Source organism: Lytechinus pictus, chromosome 3 (assembly GCF_037042905.1).
Source record: "Lytechinus pictus isolate F3 Inbred chromosome 3, Lp3.0, whole genome shotgun sequence".
Lineage (NCBI taxonomy): Eukaryota > Metazoa > Echinodermata > Echinoidea > Temnopleuroida > Toxopneustidae > Lytechinus > Lytechinus pictus.
In genome coordinates this window covers 76,033,828-76,046,291 of record NC_087247.1, presented here as the reverse complement: position 1 = coordinate 76,046,291, position 12,464 = coordinate 76,033,828, and positions in this window count along the sequence as shown.

Here is a 12,464-nt window from a genome sequence, read left to right as displayed (position 1 = left end):
CATACGAACACATTTAAACCATGAAAAATACAACTCAACTGTTGACATATAGCAGTACAACTATTTAAACAATAACAGTAACAGTAATGCAAACTGGCCTTCACATAAATTCCACTATAGATTTAAACAAAGGAATGCTCAACAGTAACATTTGTGACTCTGCTAATAATCATTGCCTTATCAATCATTTAAAGTGCCTGTATCACTATTACCAACTATAGTGTGCATACCAGTTCACTTACATAAATAATGATTGTCTCATTAATAATTCAAATTAACTGTATCACTATCATCACAGTGTACATACCTGTTCACCAACATAAAATACATACAACTCAATTGAAATAACACTACAATTACTTTCTCCACCTATTAACCCATCAAAATACACAACATGTCGTAGACAGATTAATAGCTTACCATTGCAACCTGTTTTCCCTTTTAACATAATAGGGAACTGAATAAAAGCCAACTTCTTTTAAAAATGAACAAGCTATGTAAATACAGCAACCATGATAAAATTCAATTTCCACCTATGCAAAACATTGCCCATACAAATCAGCCTAAGTTGTTTGTAAAAAAAAAAAAATAAGATATGTGTCTGAATCACCATAAACTAAAATGAAATAAATAACACTTCCCTTTATACAAAGCTTGGAATAAAAACTGTGCAGGGGGCGTGCAAACTGATACCCATCAATCTCTAAATATGATTAAAGTAATAAGTCTAAAAGTTACCAAATGCTATAACATATACATGTATACAAGTCAAATAAAATCATCCATAAAGCATAAATAAACTGCAACTTTTGATACATGAATATAGTAAATGAGTACAAATCACCAAAACATACACATAGGCCTATTTGTACACAACTTCCTACCTGCAACATGAAAAGAAATACACCAAGAAATAATAAGACAACAGTCCATCCAACTTGTACAGCTAATAAATAACATATAAAGGTATTAACTGATAAAGTAATATACAAAATGACCACTCTCAATAAAACCATCAGCCAAAAGGGAAATATTTAAAACTATAGTCCAAGCAGTTCACAATAAACAATACATACATAGCGAGCATCATATAGCTGTAAAAGATAGCAATCCTGACCATACCAAAAAAAAAATCAAGGGCAATAAATTGGTGGGGGGGGGGTCGGGGGAATACAACAATCAAAGCTTATCAATGCAAAATACATGTATCATACAACAATGTCAATGTCATGATATTTAAAGTTCAAATAAATGAAACAATTTGATACACCCAAAATAATTCCAGCAAAAGCAAAGGAACAACAGGCATGCATTAAAACAAACTCATACCCATACATAGCAAACATCTGTTAAAAATCACACTACATACGAGATCATGCACATGTCTCAAAATTACAAGCAGCCATCAAACCAGTTTCTGTAGTAAATCACGACACCAAATATACATGCATAAGGAAGCTTTATTCATATAGCGACTTTAATTATCAGGGTTATTCTAAACCCAAAAGAGAAAGTCCATACAAACAAAAGTATAAAAACATAAAAAATACATAAGGCAATCAATTATTTTAATATCAATAAAATCAGATTACAACCAAAAACAAAAATGTTCATAATGACATCAAAATTACAGAAAACCAATTAAGCAGTCCATGATTCGCAAAAACAGAAGCAACCAAATCCTGGGTAAGGGCTACGAGCTCATAGTTCATCCAGCATGGTACATGAAAATAACATGGTCCAAGTGTCCAGAGAATCAATCACGGGTAGCGATTATAGGTGTAGTCCGGGGGGCGTCCATGAGGGGGTCCCAATCTCAAGCTGAAAGGGAGACCTGGCCGAGTACGAGCGATCAATGGAAGGGGCAGGGCAAACCTTCTTACGTCAGACACCATGGGTGAGATAGAGACCATCCTGGAGTGCACATGGGCAGGGATGGAGGCAAACAGTCCAAAGGTAGTAGAAGGAGTCCTATCAGGGGGGCGTCCTGGAGGGTACTCAACCTTCAAGGAACAGCGATAGTTTTGTTCGCCATTGAAGTTGGCGACTAAGGAGCAATCCCCGGGCTTGTGAGTAGGGGACGCATCTGCCAGAGAATCACCAAGGCGGCACTGGTCAGTATCTGATGATGGGAGGACTGAATACCGGATTGAGGTTCCGGTTGGACTGTGGTGATCTCACTATCAGTATGAACTTCAAGAGCAGTGAAGGGACCACCAAGGTTGTACGATCGGAGTATCTTAGAACAAACTGCATCATGACGGGCATCCACGGTGACTTGGTTACTGGTAAGTATAGGCTTGACGTAAACGTGAGCCTCGTCATTGACGTTGCAGTTGGAGGAATTTGTCTCCATATTGGCCAGAGGATCAGTGTGAGGTACCTGAGATGTAATGCTATGTTTGCTAATGGGAGGAAAGACTGACGAGACGACAACCGAATGCGCTGTATCGAAACGCGCAGGGGCCGGCGCTGGGCCATAGGTGTAAGAGGACCCGTTAGCAATCGTGACCGAATGCCGAGACGGACGAACAGAGATATCATTCACTTCTAAGAAAGGGATACCAGCTCGGGCTAATTCAGTATGCAGCCTCGACGACTAGGCCTTCAAAGATGAATTCATTATCATCCCTTGTAAGTACGAACTGCGTCTCTCCAACAATTACATAAGGTAGGCTTGAACTATCGAGATGACACATACCTGAGGACATGTCAAAGATATCAACACCAAGACTCATAGCAGTTGAGTAACCTATGAAATTCTGTGATGACCCACTGACTAAGGTGACCCGGACACACTGCTGACCATGATACAGGTCAATAAATGGAAGTATCTTAACCTGCTTAGGCCCCACGGATGAGTCAGCCACTGGACAATGTGGCAAAGACTGGTATCCTTGGTGTAATCCATCGGTCTTCGATGAATCAACTTCATTAGTACCACTGAGAGCAACTTCAAGAACTAGAGGCGACTCGTCTGACTTCGACGTGTCAACAAGGCAACCAAGAGGACTGTCACAATGAACATGTGACTGACGACTGATTCCAGAAATATCTGGATCTGCGGTTAGAGCACTACCAGGAACTTCGTCACAATCAATATTGGACAAATTGTCAAAATCACTATCATAATCTAAATCACTGTCACAATCTGACAAATTGTCAGACTCACAATTATACTTTTCGTAACAATCATTCACCGTGAGTTTTCTAGTGTATCCTAGTACACTTGCTGCTTGGCGAGCTTGTGTAATGATATTATTCTCATGTTGAGGGAGGTATTCACAGTCACCGATGTGGTGGTGACTAGGGCGCTTAGCTCCTAAACATAAATGGCAACTATCTAGATCTAATAGATCTATGGGACCTATACTAACATTTGGCCTACTGTTGTTACTAGTATGTAAAACCTTAATTGAGGGAGGATGATTGTTAGGAATAGGATTGTCCCATATGGGCTCATCATCAAACTCAGACTCATTGTGATTGTAATCAAACTCAGACTCATTGTGATTGTAATCAAACTCAAACTCATTATAATTGTCAAACTCAACTAACTCAAACTCTGAGATCTTTTGTCTACAATCACCATCATTTAACTTCTCAGCATAATCATCAAAATCATCATGATCATAATCAAGACTGTTACATTCATTCGCATTCTCAGTCACTCTTTCATTCTTTTGATTTGTATTAATGTGTAAGTTATAGTGATTAAAGAAATCTACGTGAGGGCGGCCGCGGGTTGGGGCCTGGCACTGGGGGCGAGGTTGAGGGTGCAACCTCTGTGTGGGTAAAGCCATAGCTGAGGCTATACATGGGACTACAGCTACTGTGAGAGGTACGAGCCAAGACCGACAAATGAGGAAAGATTACCTATCACGACTAGTTTTGGCAAAAGGCAATGGCAGGGTAGATCCCAGCTGTCACCACACCATTAAATGATTAGACGTCAATCACAATAATCTTATGGTCTACATTTTTAATGACAATGTACCTCTACACAGAGCTGGCCGGATGCGCGTTTCCGTTTTACACCCTGGCGAAGGCATTTTCCGGGAAAATAGCCACAAAGCGACTAGTGAAGAGTCTACGTCTACGTTTGTTTACATAATCAGCTGGGCGCGCGATCCAAAAGTCCGCACCGAAGATATCCGTAGAACATACGTGCAAATGCAGCTGAGCTTACAGACCAAAAGCTTCAGTCTCTGTATTTTGGTTGTTCCGCTGAACTATATACGTTGGCTTCATGATTTTTTTTTTTTACTTTATCGCACATGATCGTTTATATGAATGAAAACGAATAATAGCTAAAATATTGAAAAATAAAACACATAATTACTTGTTTTCATATTATATCTATCCTTATATCTATCATATCTGTCTATCCACTATGTTATAAATCAATCTATGGAACTACATGATATATCTATCTGTTAATTTGTCTATCTACTCTGTCTCTCTCATTCTCTATCTACCTATCTATCTGTCTATCTATCTATCCATCTAACATCTATCTCTCAAATTCTCTATCTATCCATCTGTCTCTCTTTATTTCTCTCTATCCATCTATTAATCTACTCGTGCAATATCAACACTGCTTCGACTTCCTTCGGGAGTCTATTTCCTCAGCTCTACTTTTCCCTTTTTGTGCTCGATTCGATTCAATTACTACTTTTTTTTGTTACCATTGTTAAATGTCTTGTATTGCATAATGAGTTTTTTTTCTTCTGAAGGTTGCCTCCTTTTCTCTTTCAAATTCCACCTCTTGCTTTCCCTTCTCTTTTTGTCTTATCCCAATTTCTTTCCCTTCTCTCACCTCTTTCTTCTTCTCTCTCCTCTTTCTTCTTAATCTTTAATTCCGCTTTTTTCTTCTTTGGTGACACTTTGTAGTACTTTTGGCCTTTTGTATTTATTTATGATACATTTCTTTTTCATCTGTATGAATTTGTATTGTATTTGATATTTATTTATAATGTTTACTTTATATTTTGTTATGATTCTATTTGTATGTAAACATTCACTTATTTCAGTCTTTGACTGCTTGTGATTGTATTTTGATAGTTTTTATTGCAATAAAATCCAATATATATATATCTCTCTCAAATTCTCTCTATCTATCCATCTGTCTGTCTTTTTCTCTATCTGTTTCTCTCTATCCGTCTATCTATCTCTCGAATTCTCTCTATCCATCTGTCTGTCTGTCTCTCAAATTCTCTCTCTCTCTATCTATCTATCTATCCATCTGTCTGTCTTTTCTCTCTATCCGTCTATATATCTATCTTTCAAATTATATCTATATCTATCTATCTATCTATCTATGTAACTACAGTATCTATCTATCTGTTAATCTTCTCTGTCTCTCTCATTCTTTATCTATCTAACATCTATCTATCTCTCTATCTCTCTCTCTATCTATCCATCTGTCTTTCTCTAGTTCTCTCTCTCTCTCTATCAATCTATTTATCTATCTTCTATCTATCTATATGTAACTGCAGTATCTATCTACCTGTTAATTTGTCGCTCTTCTCTGTCTCTCTCATTCTTTATCTATCTAACATCTATCTATCTCTCAAATTCTCTATCTCCCCCTCCCCCTCTCTCTATCTATCTATCCATCTTTCTGTCTTTCTCTCTCTCTCTCTCTCTCTCTCTCTCTCTCTATCTATCTTCTATCTATCTATTTATTTATCTATCTCTCAAATTCTATCTCTATCTATCTATGTAACAACAGTATCTATCTATCTGTTAATTTTCTCTGTCTCTCTCATTATTTATCTATCTAACATCTATCTCTCTCTCCCTCTATCTATCTATCTATCTATCCATCTGTCTTGTTTTCTCTCTTTCTCTCTTTCTCTTTTTCCGTCCATATATATATCTATCTATCTATAACATCTCTCCCTCTCTCAAGTTCTCTCCCCCCATCTATCTATCTATGTAACTACAGTATCTATCTATCTGTTAATTTGTCTATCTTCTCTGTCTCTCTCATTATTTATCTATCTATCTAACATCTATCTATCTCTCAGATTCTCTATCTCTCTCTCTCTCTCTCTCTATCTATCTATCCATCTGTCTGTCTTTTTTTTCTCTCTCTCTATTTCTCTTTATCCGTCCATATATCTATCTATCTATCTATCTATCTATCTATAACATCTCTCCATCTCTCAAGTTCTCTCCCCCCATCTATATATCTATCTATCCATCTCTCTGTCTTACTCTCTCTCTCTCTACTTCTATCTATCTATCTATCCATCTCTCTGTCTTACTCTCTCTCTCTCTCTCTCTACTTCTATCTATCTATCTATCTATCTATCTATCTATCTATCTATCTATCTATCTATGTCTCTATCTATTTATCAGTCTTCTATATCTATCTTTCGGCATCTAAGTGTATCAATCCATCAAACTTCAATTTTCTTTCTATTATATGTATCTGTTTATTTTTATTTTGTCTGTCATTCTATTCATTTAGTTAATAATTTATATTTAGAAAAAAAACTTTTTCATAACTTTTCATAAAAAAAAGTAACCGCAAAAGCATTTTCGGATTTCACTCATATGACTGCTCTCTGTACATGAAGTGCCAAGGAACTCTATGCTCTGATCAGTAACTGTGCAGATTGCATGCGGTGGTAGGTCCGTGAAGTTAGTTACTTATTCCTTATTCCTTATTCCTTATTCAAAATGTGAAGTTAGTTACTTATTCGAAATACGCAGTTACTTATTCAAATACGCAGTTACTTATTCAAATACCCAGTTACTTATTCAAAATACGCAGTTACTTATTCGAAATACCCAGTTACTTATTCAAATACCCAGTTACTTATTCGAAATATGCAGTTACTTATTCGAAATATCCAGTTACCTATTCAAAATACGCAGTTACTTATTCAAAATAAGCAGCTACTTATTCAAAATACGCAGTTACTTATTCGAAATACGCAGTTACTTATTCGAAATACCCAGTTACCTATTCAAAATACGCAGTTACTTATTCGAAATGCCCAGTTACTTATTCGAAATACCCTACTTATTTGAAATACGCAGTTACTTATTCAAATACCCAGTTACTTATTCAAAATACGCAGTTACTTATTCAAAATACGCAGTTACTTATTCGAAATACCCAGTTACTTATTCGAAATATGCAGTTACTTATTCGAAATATGCAATTACTTATTCAAATACCCAGTTACTTATTCGAAATACGCAGTTACTTATTCGAAATACGCAGTTACTTATTCGAAATGCCCAGTTACTTATTCGAAATACGCAGTTACTTATTCGAAATACGCAATTACTTATTCAAATACCCAGTTACTTATTCGAAATACCCAGTTACTTATTCAAAATACGCAGTTACTTATTAAAAATAAGCAGCTACTTATTCAAAATACGCAGTTACTTATTCAAAATACGCAGTTACTTATTCGAAATACCCAGTTACCTATTCAAAATACGCAGTTACTTATTCGAAATGCCCAGTTACTTATTCGAAATACCCAGTTACTTATTTGAAATACGCAGTTACTTATTCAAATACCCAGTTACTTATTCAAAATACGCAGTTACTTATTCGAAATACCCAGTTACTTATTCGAAATATGCAGTTACTTATTCGAAATACGCAATTACTTATTCAAATACCCAGTTACTTATTTGAAATACCCAGTTACTTATTCGAAATACGCAGTTACTTATTCAAAATACGCAGTTACTTATTCGAAAAGCGTAGTTACTTATTCAAATACATAGTTACTTATTCGAAATACGTTGATACTTATTCAAAATACGTAGTTACTTATTCAAAATACGCAGTTACTTATTCGAATAGGTAGTTACTTATTCGACTTATCCAAAATACGTAGTTACTTATTCGAAATAGGTAGCTACTCATTCAAAATACGTAGTTACTTATTCAAAATACGTAGTTACTTATTCGAAATACGTAGTAACTTATTCGAAATACGTAGTTACTTATTCAAATACGTAATTACTTATTCAAATACGTAGTTACTTATTCGAAATACCCAGTTACTTATTCAAATACCCAGTTACTTATTCGAAATATGCAGTTACTTTTTCGAAATACCCAGTTACTTATTCAAAATACGCAGTTACTTATTCAAAATAAGAACTACTTATTCAAAATACTCAGTTACTTATTCGAAATACGCAGTTACTTATTCAAAATAAGCAGCTACTTATTCAAAATATGCAGTTACTTATTCGAAATACGCAGTTACTTATTCAAAATACGCAGTTACTTATTCAAATACCCAGTTACTTATTCAAAATACGCAGTTACTTATTCGAAATGCCCAGTTACTTATTCGAAATACCCAGTTACTTATTTGAAATACGCAGTTACTTATTCAAATACCCAGTTACTTATTCAAAATACGCAGTTACTTATTCAAAATACGCAGTTACTTATTCGAAATACCCAGTTACTTATTCGAAATATGCAGTTACTTATTCGAAATATGCAATTACTTATTCAAATACCCAGTTACTTATTCGAAATACGCAGTTACTTATTCAAAATACGCAGTTACTTATTCGAAATGCCCAGTTACTTATTCGAAATACGCAGTTACTTATTCGAAATACGCAATTACTTATTCAAATACCCAGTTACTTATTCGAAATACCCAGTTACTTATTCAAAATACGCAGTTACTTATTCAAATACCCAGTTACTTATTCGAAATACCTAGTTACTTATTCGAAATACACAGTTACTTATTCGAAATACGCAGTTACTTATTCAAAATACGCAGTTACTTATTCAAAATACGCAGTTACTTATTCAAAATACGCAGTTACTTATTCGAAATACGCAGTTACTTATTCGAAATATGCAGTTACTTATTCAAATACCCAGTTACCTATTCAAATACACAGTTACTTATTCGAAATGCCCAGTTACTTATTCGAAATACGCAGTTACTTATTCGAAATACGCAATTACTAATTCAAATACCCAGTTACTTATTTGAAATACCCAGTTACTTATTCGAAATACGCAGTTACTTATTCAAAATACGCAATTACTTATTTGAAAAGCGTAGTTACTATTCAAATACGTAGTTACTTATTCGAAATACGTTGATACTTATTCAAAATACGTAGTTACTTATTCAAAATACGCAGTTACTTATTCGAATAGGTAGTTACTTATTCGACTTATCCGAAATACGTAGTTACTTATTCGAAATAGGTAGCTACTTATTCAAAATACGTAGTTACTTATTCGAAATACGTAGTTACTTATTCGAAATACGTAGTTACTTATTCGAAATACGTAGTTACTTATTCAAATACGTAGTTACTTATTCAAATACGTAGTTACTTATTCGAAATACGTAGTTACTTATTCGAACTACGTAGTTACTTGGCTAATTGACTAACTGTCGGGTAAAGCAAAGCTGTTAAAACTATACCTTGTCCTTGCTCGGTATTTTACTTTGTATTTTGTCGATAAAATATCAAATTGAATTATCGTAAATTGTAATTTTTTTGCAATGTGAACATGAGCCCTCTTTTTCGACATTGATTAGAATGTACTGATTTGAAGTCTTAATTTCAAAACTTTTCAAGCTCGCGCTTTGCGCTCGCCGATTCATAGAGATCCAAATCCTCTCCACAAGTCCTTCACTTTGGACAGTGCTTCAAAAGCTAATTACTTTCGGGTCAGTATATGGGCCTACATGTATAACGGTAACAAAAATTTCAGCTCGCACTTCACGCTCGCATATGAAATCCACAGCTTGTTCAATTACATTAGGAATCTGAGTTTATTTGGGTTTTTAACACAAGGAGGATGTTAAGTTTACAAGTAAAGGTTTTCACATCGCACGTCTAGATCTGTACTGACAATAATTAGTATGTCCAGGTGAAGGGTCTAAATCTAAAAAAAATCATCTCGTGCTTGGCGCTTGCATCATATTTTCAGGGGCGGATCCAGCCTTCGCCAATAGGGGGGGGGGCGGAGTTTTGTTTCACCCATTTTTTCCCTGATCGGACGCTCGAAGATGATTTTTGTTTGTTTCTTTGTAGGGGTAGTCCTAATAGTCACTTCTTAGCTTTATTCTTAGAAATCAACATATAATACAGTATATAATATCATAATCCTTATTTATATAATGCGAAGCGCGAGCTAAATTTTTTTGGAAATCTTATGTATTTTTTCCTAAAATTTGAACATTCTGGGCAATGTTTGTTATCCTGAAAAAGATGCGTATGGGTAATGCAACTAAATAATTACTGCGAACGCGAAACGCAAGCAGAAATGAACAGATGGAAAAGGTACCTGTTAAAGACTGCATACAGTTAGCCATGAAGACGTTTCATATTTAAAAAAAAAAATAATAATGCGAGCGTGAAGCGCGAGCTGATTTATTTTTGACAATTCTACCAAAAGAATGGAGATTCTAAGCACTTTTTGTAACTTAAACAGAATAGGTAATCGAGATTTAGACCTAAACACGGAACACTCTATTTATGTTTTGTAAATCATGAAAAGAATGAGTAATAGGGGACTTTCGTACATTAATAATGCAAGCACAAAGCGCGAGCAGAAAATTTTTGATATTGTGATCTGAAACTGGATAATGATTTAAATTAAGAGAACAAGTAGACTATCTGAATAAACATGTGCGCGTGTGTTCCATATTTAGACCTAGAATCTAGGCATTCTAAATACATTTGTTATCATGAAAATCAAAGCGAGCGCAAAGCGCGAGCTTAAACGATTTGATATTCCGATCTGAAAAAAAGAGTCAATTTTAGATCTATATTTCAAGCACTTTGTAGGAAAATTGTGAGGTGGATATGGATCGCACTTAATAAAGAGCTTATATTTTTCATTATGATTACTTTGAGTTTTGACATATTACCGGGACATCCATAGGACATGTCATCATATGAAAATGATGACTGTCTTCCTATTTCTCTTGCTAAGCGCGAGATAATACAAAGGGACCATTTTATTATTGAATTAATATCTTATTCATGAATGCCTAATGAAGGCGCGAAATCTGATGATATTATGGCCTGAAAACTGGACATTTCAAGCACTTTTGTCATTATAAATAGGATGCATCAGTTAATATATTTTAACCATTAGTGCAAGTGCAAATTGCAAGCCTAAATTTTTTTATACACTCATGAAAAGGGGATTTTAAGTAGTTTGTTGTATAATCAACATTGAGACATAACTCGCCAATCAAAATGCGATCGTGCAGCGCTAGCTGATACGTTTTGACAATCAGATCTGAAAAGGGATATTTTGAAAACTTTATGGAATACACGAAAATAATAGGTATCTGATTTGAAAGCGCGCAGCAGGAAATGTTAATATTCAAACCATAAAACTGACATTTATACAGAGCACTTTCCGAGGTGAAATATGTTTTGGATATTGACTTCCAAACTTGATATCTAAACTCCATATTGAACAAAACATGAAAATCACCTACCAGGCAATGCGAGCGCGAAGCGCGAGCGAAAATCTTATATAGTGACATGAAAGAATCTTTTTATTTTCTAAATCTTCCCCTCATCTTATTTTATTCACTCGTCTTCCTCCTCTTCTTTTTTCTCCTCTCTTTTTTTCTCTCTTTTTTTTCTCTCTTTTTTTCTTTTCCTTTCTTTCCTTTGTATCCCTTTTTTGCTCCGCCAATAGGGGGGGGGGGGGTGCCCTCGACCCCTGGATCCGCCTATGTATATTTAATAAGATCCATATCCTCGTCACAATTTTTCCTCATGTCTTTGCAAAGTGCTTCAGAAGTTCCCCATCGCGTCAGTATATGAAGAGTTTAGTTGCAAAAGAGGTTAAGTCCACTTTTTACCATTCCGAGAAAAACCATGTTTTTTATTCTCACTTACTGCAGTATTCTTATGAGAAACTAAATTGTCATGATGTACTACCCTATCATGTGAACATTAAATTGAGTATAAAAGAAATCTACCTGTCTTCAATTTTTTTCTATATATTCTTTTAAAAACTATCATTGTGGACCTAGCCCCTTTTGCAAGTAAACTGAAATGAATCAAATTTATTTTGATTAAAAAAGTGATTTTTCTTTGCCACTTGTATTCACGTTTTCATGTGAATTTCAAATTTTCTTCGTTTTCATCAGAACGACAAAAAATTTAGAGGTTTTGAGACAGAAAACAATAAAATTTATGAAAAATGGACCTAACCCCTTTTGCAAGTGAGCTCTTCATATATAAGATATTTCAGCTCGCATTATGTTTATTGAGATACACAGCATGTCCAATTACAGAATATCTGAGTTTGTTATTTATTTAAAATCGTGTAAATGATTTAGATTTCAAGTCAAAATATAAAAAAATTCAGCTCGCGCTCGTATTATTCATTGATAGTCTTCTTTTTCATGATTACAAAAACTGCATGGAATGTCCGATTTTAAGCCTAAATAAAAAAATAA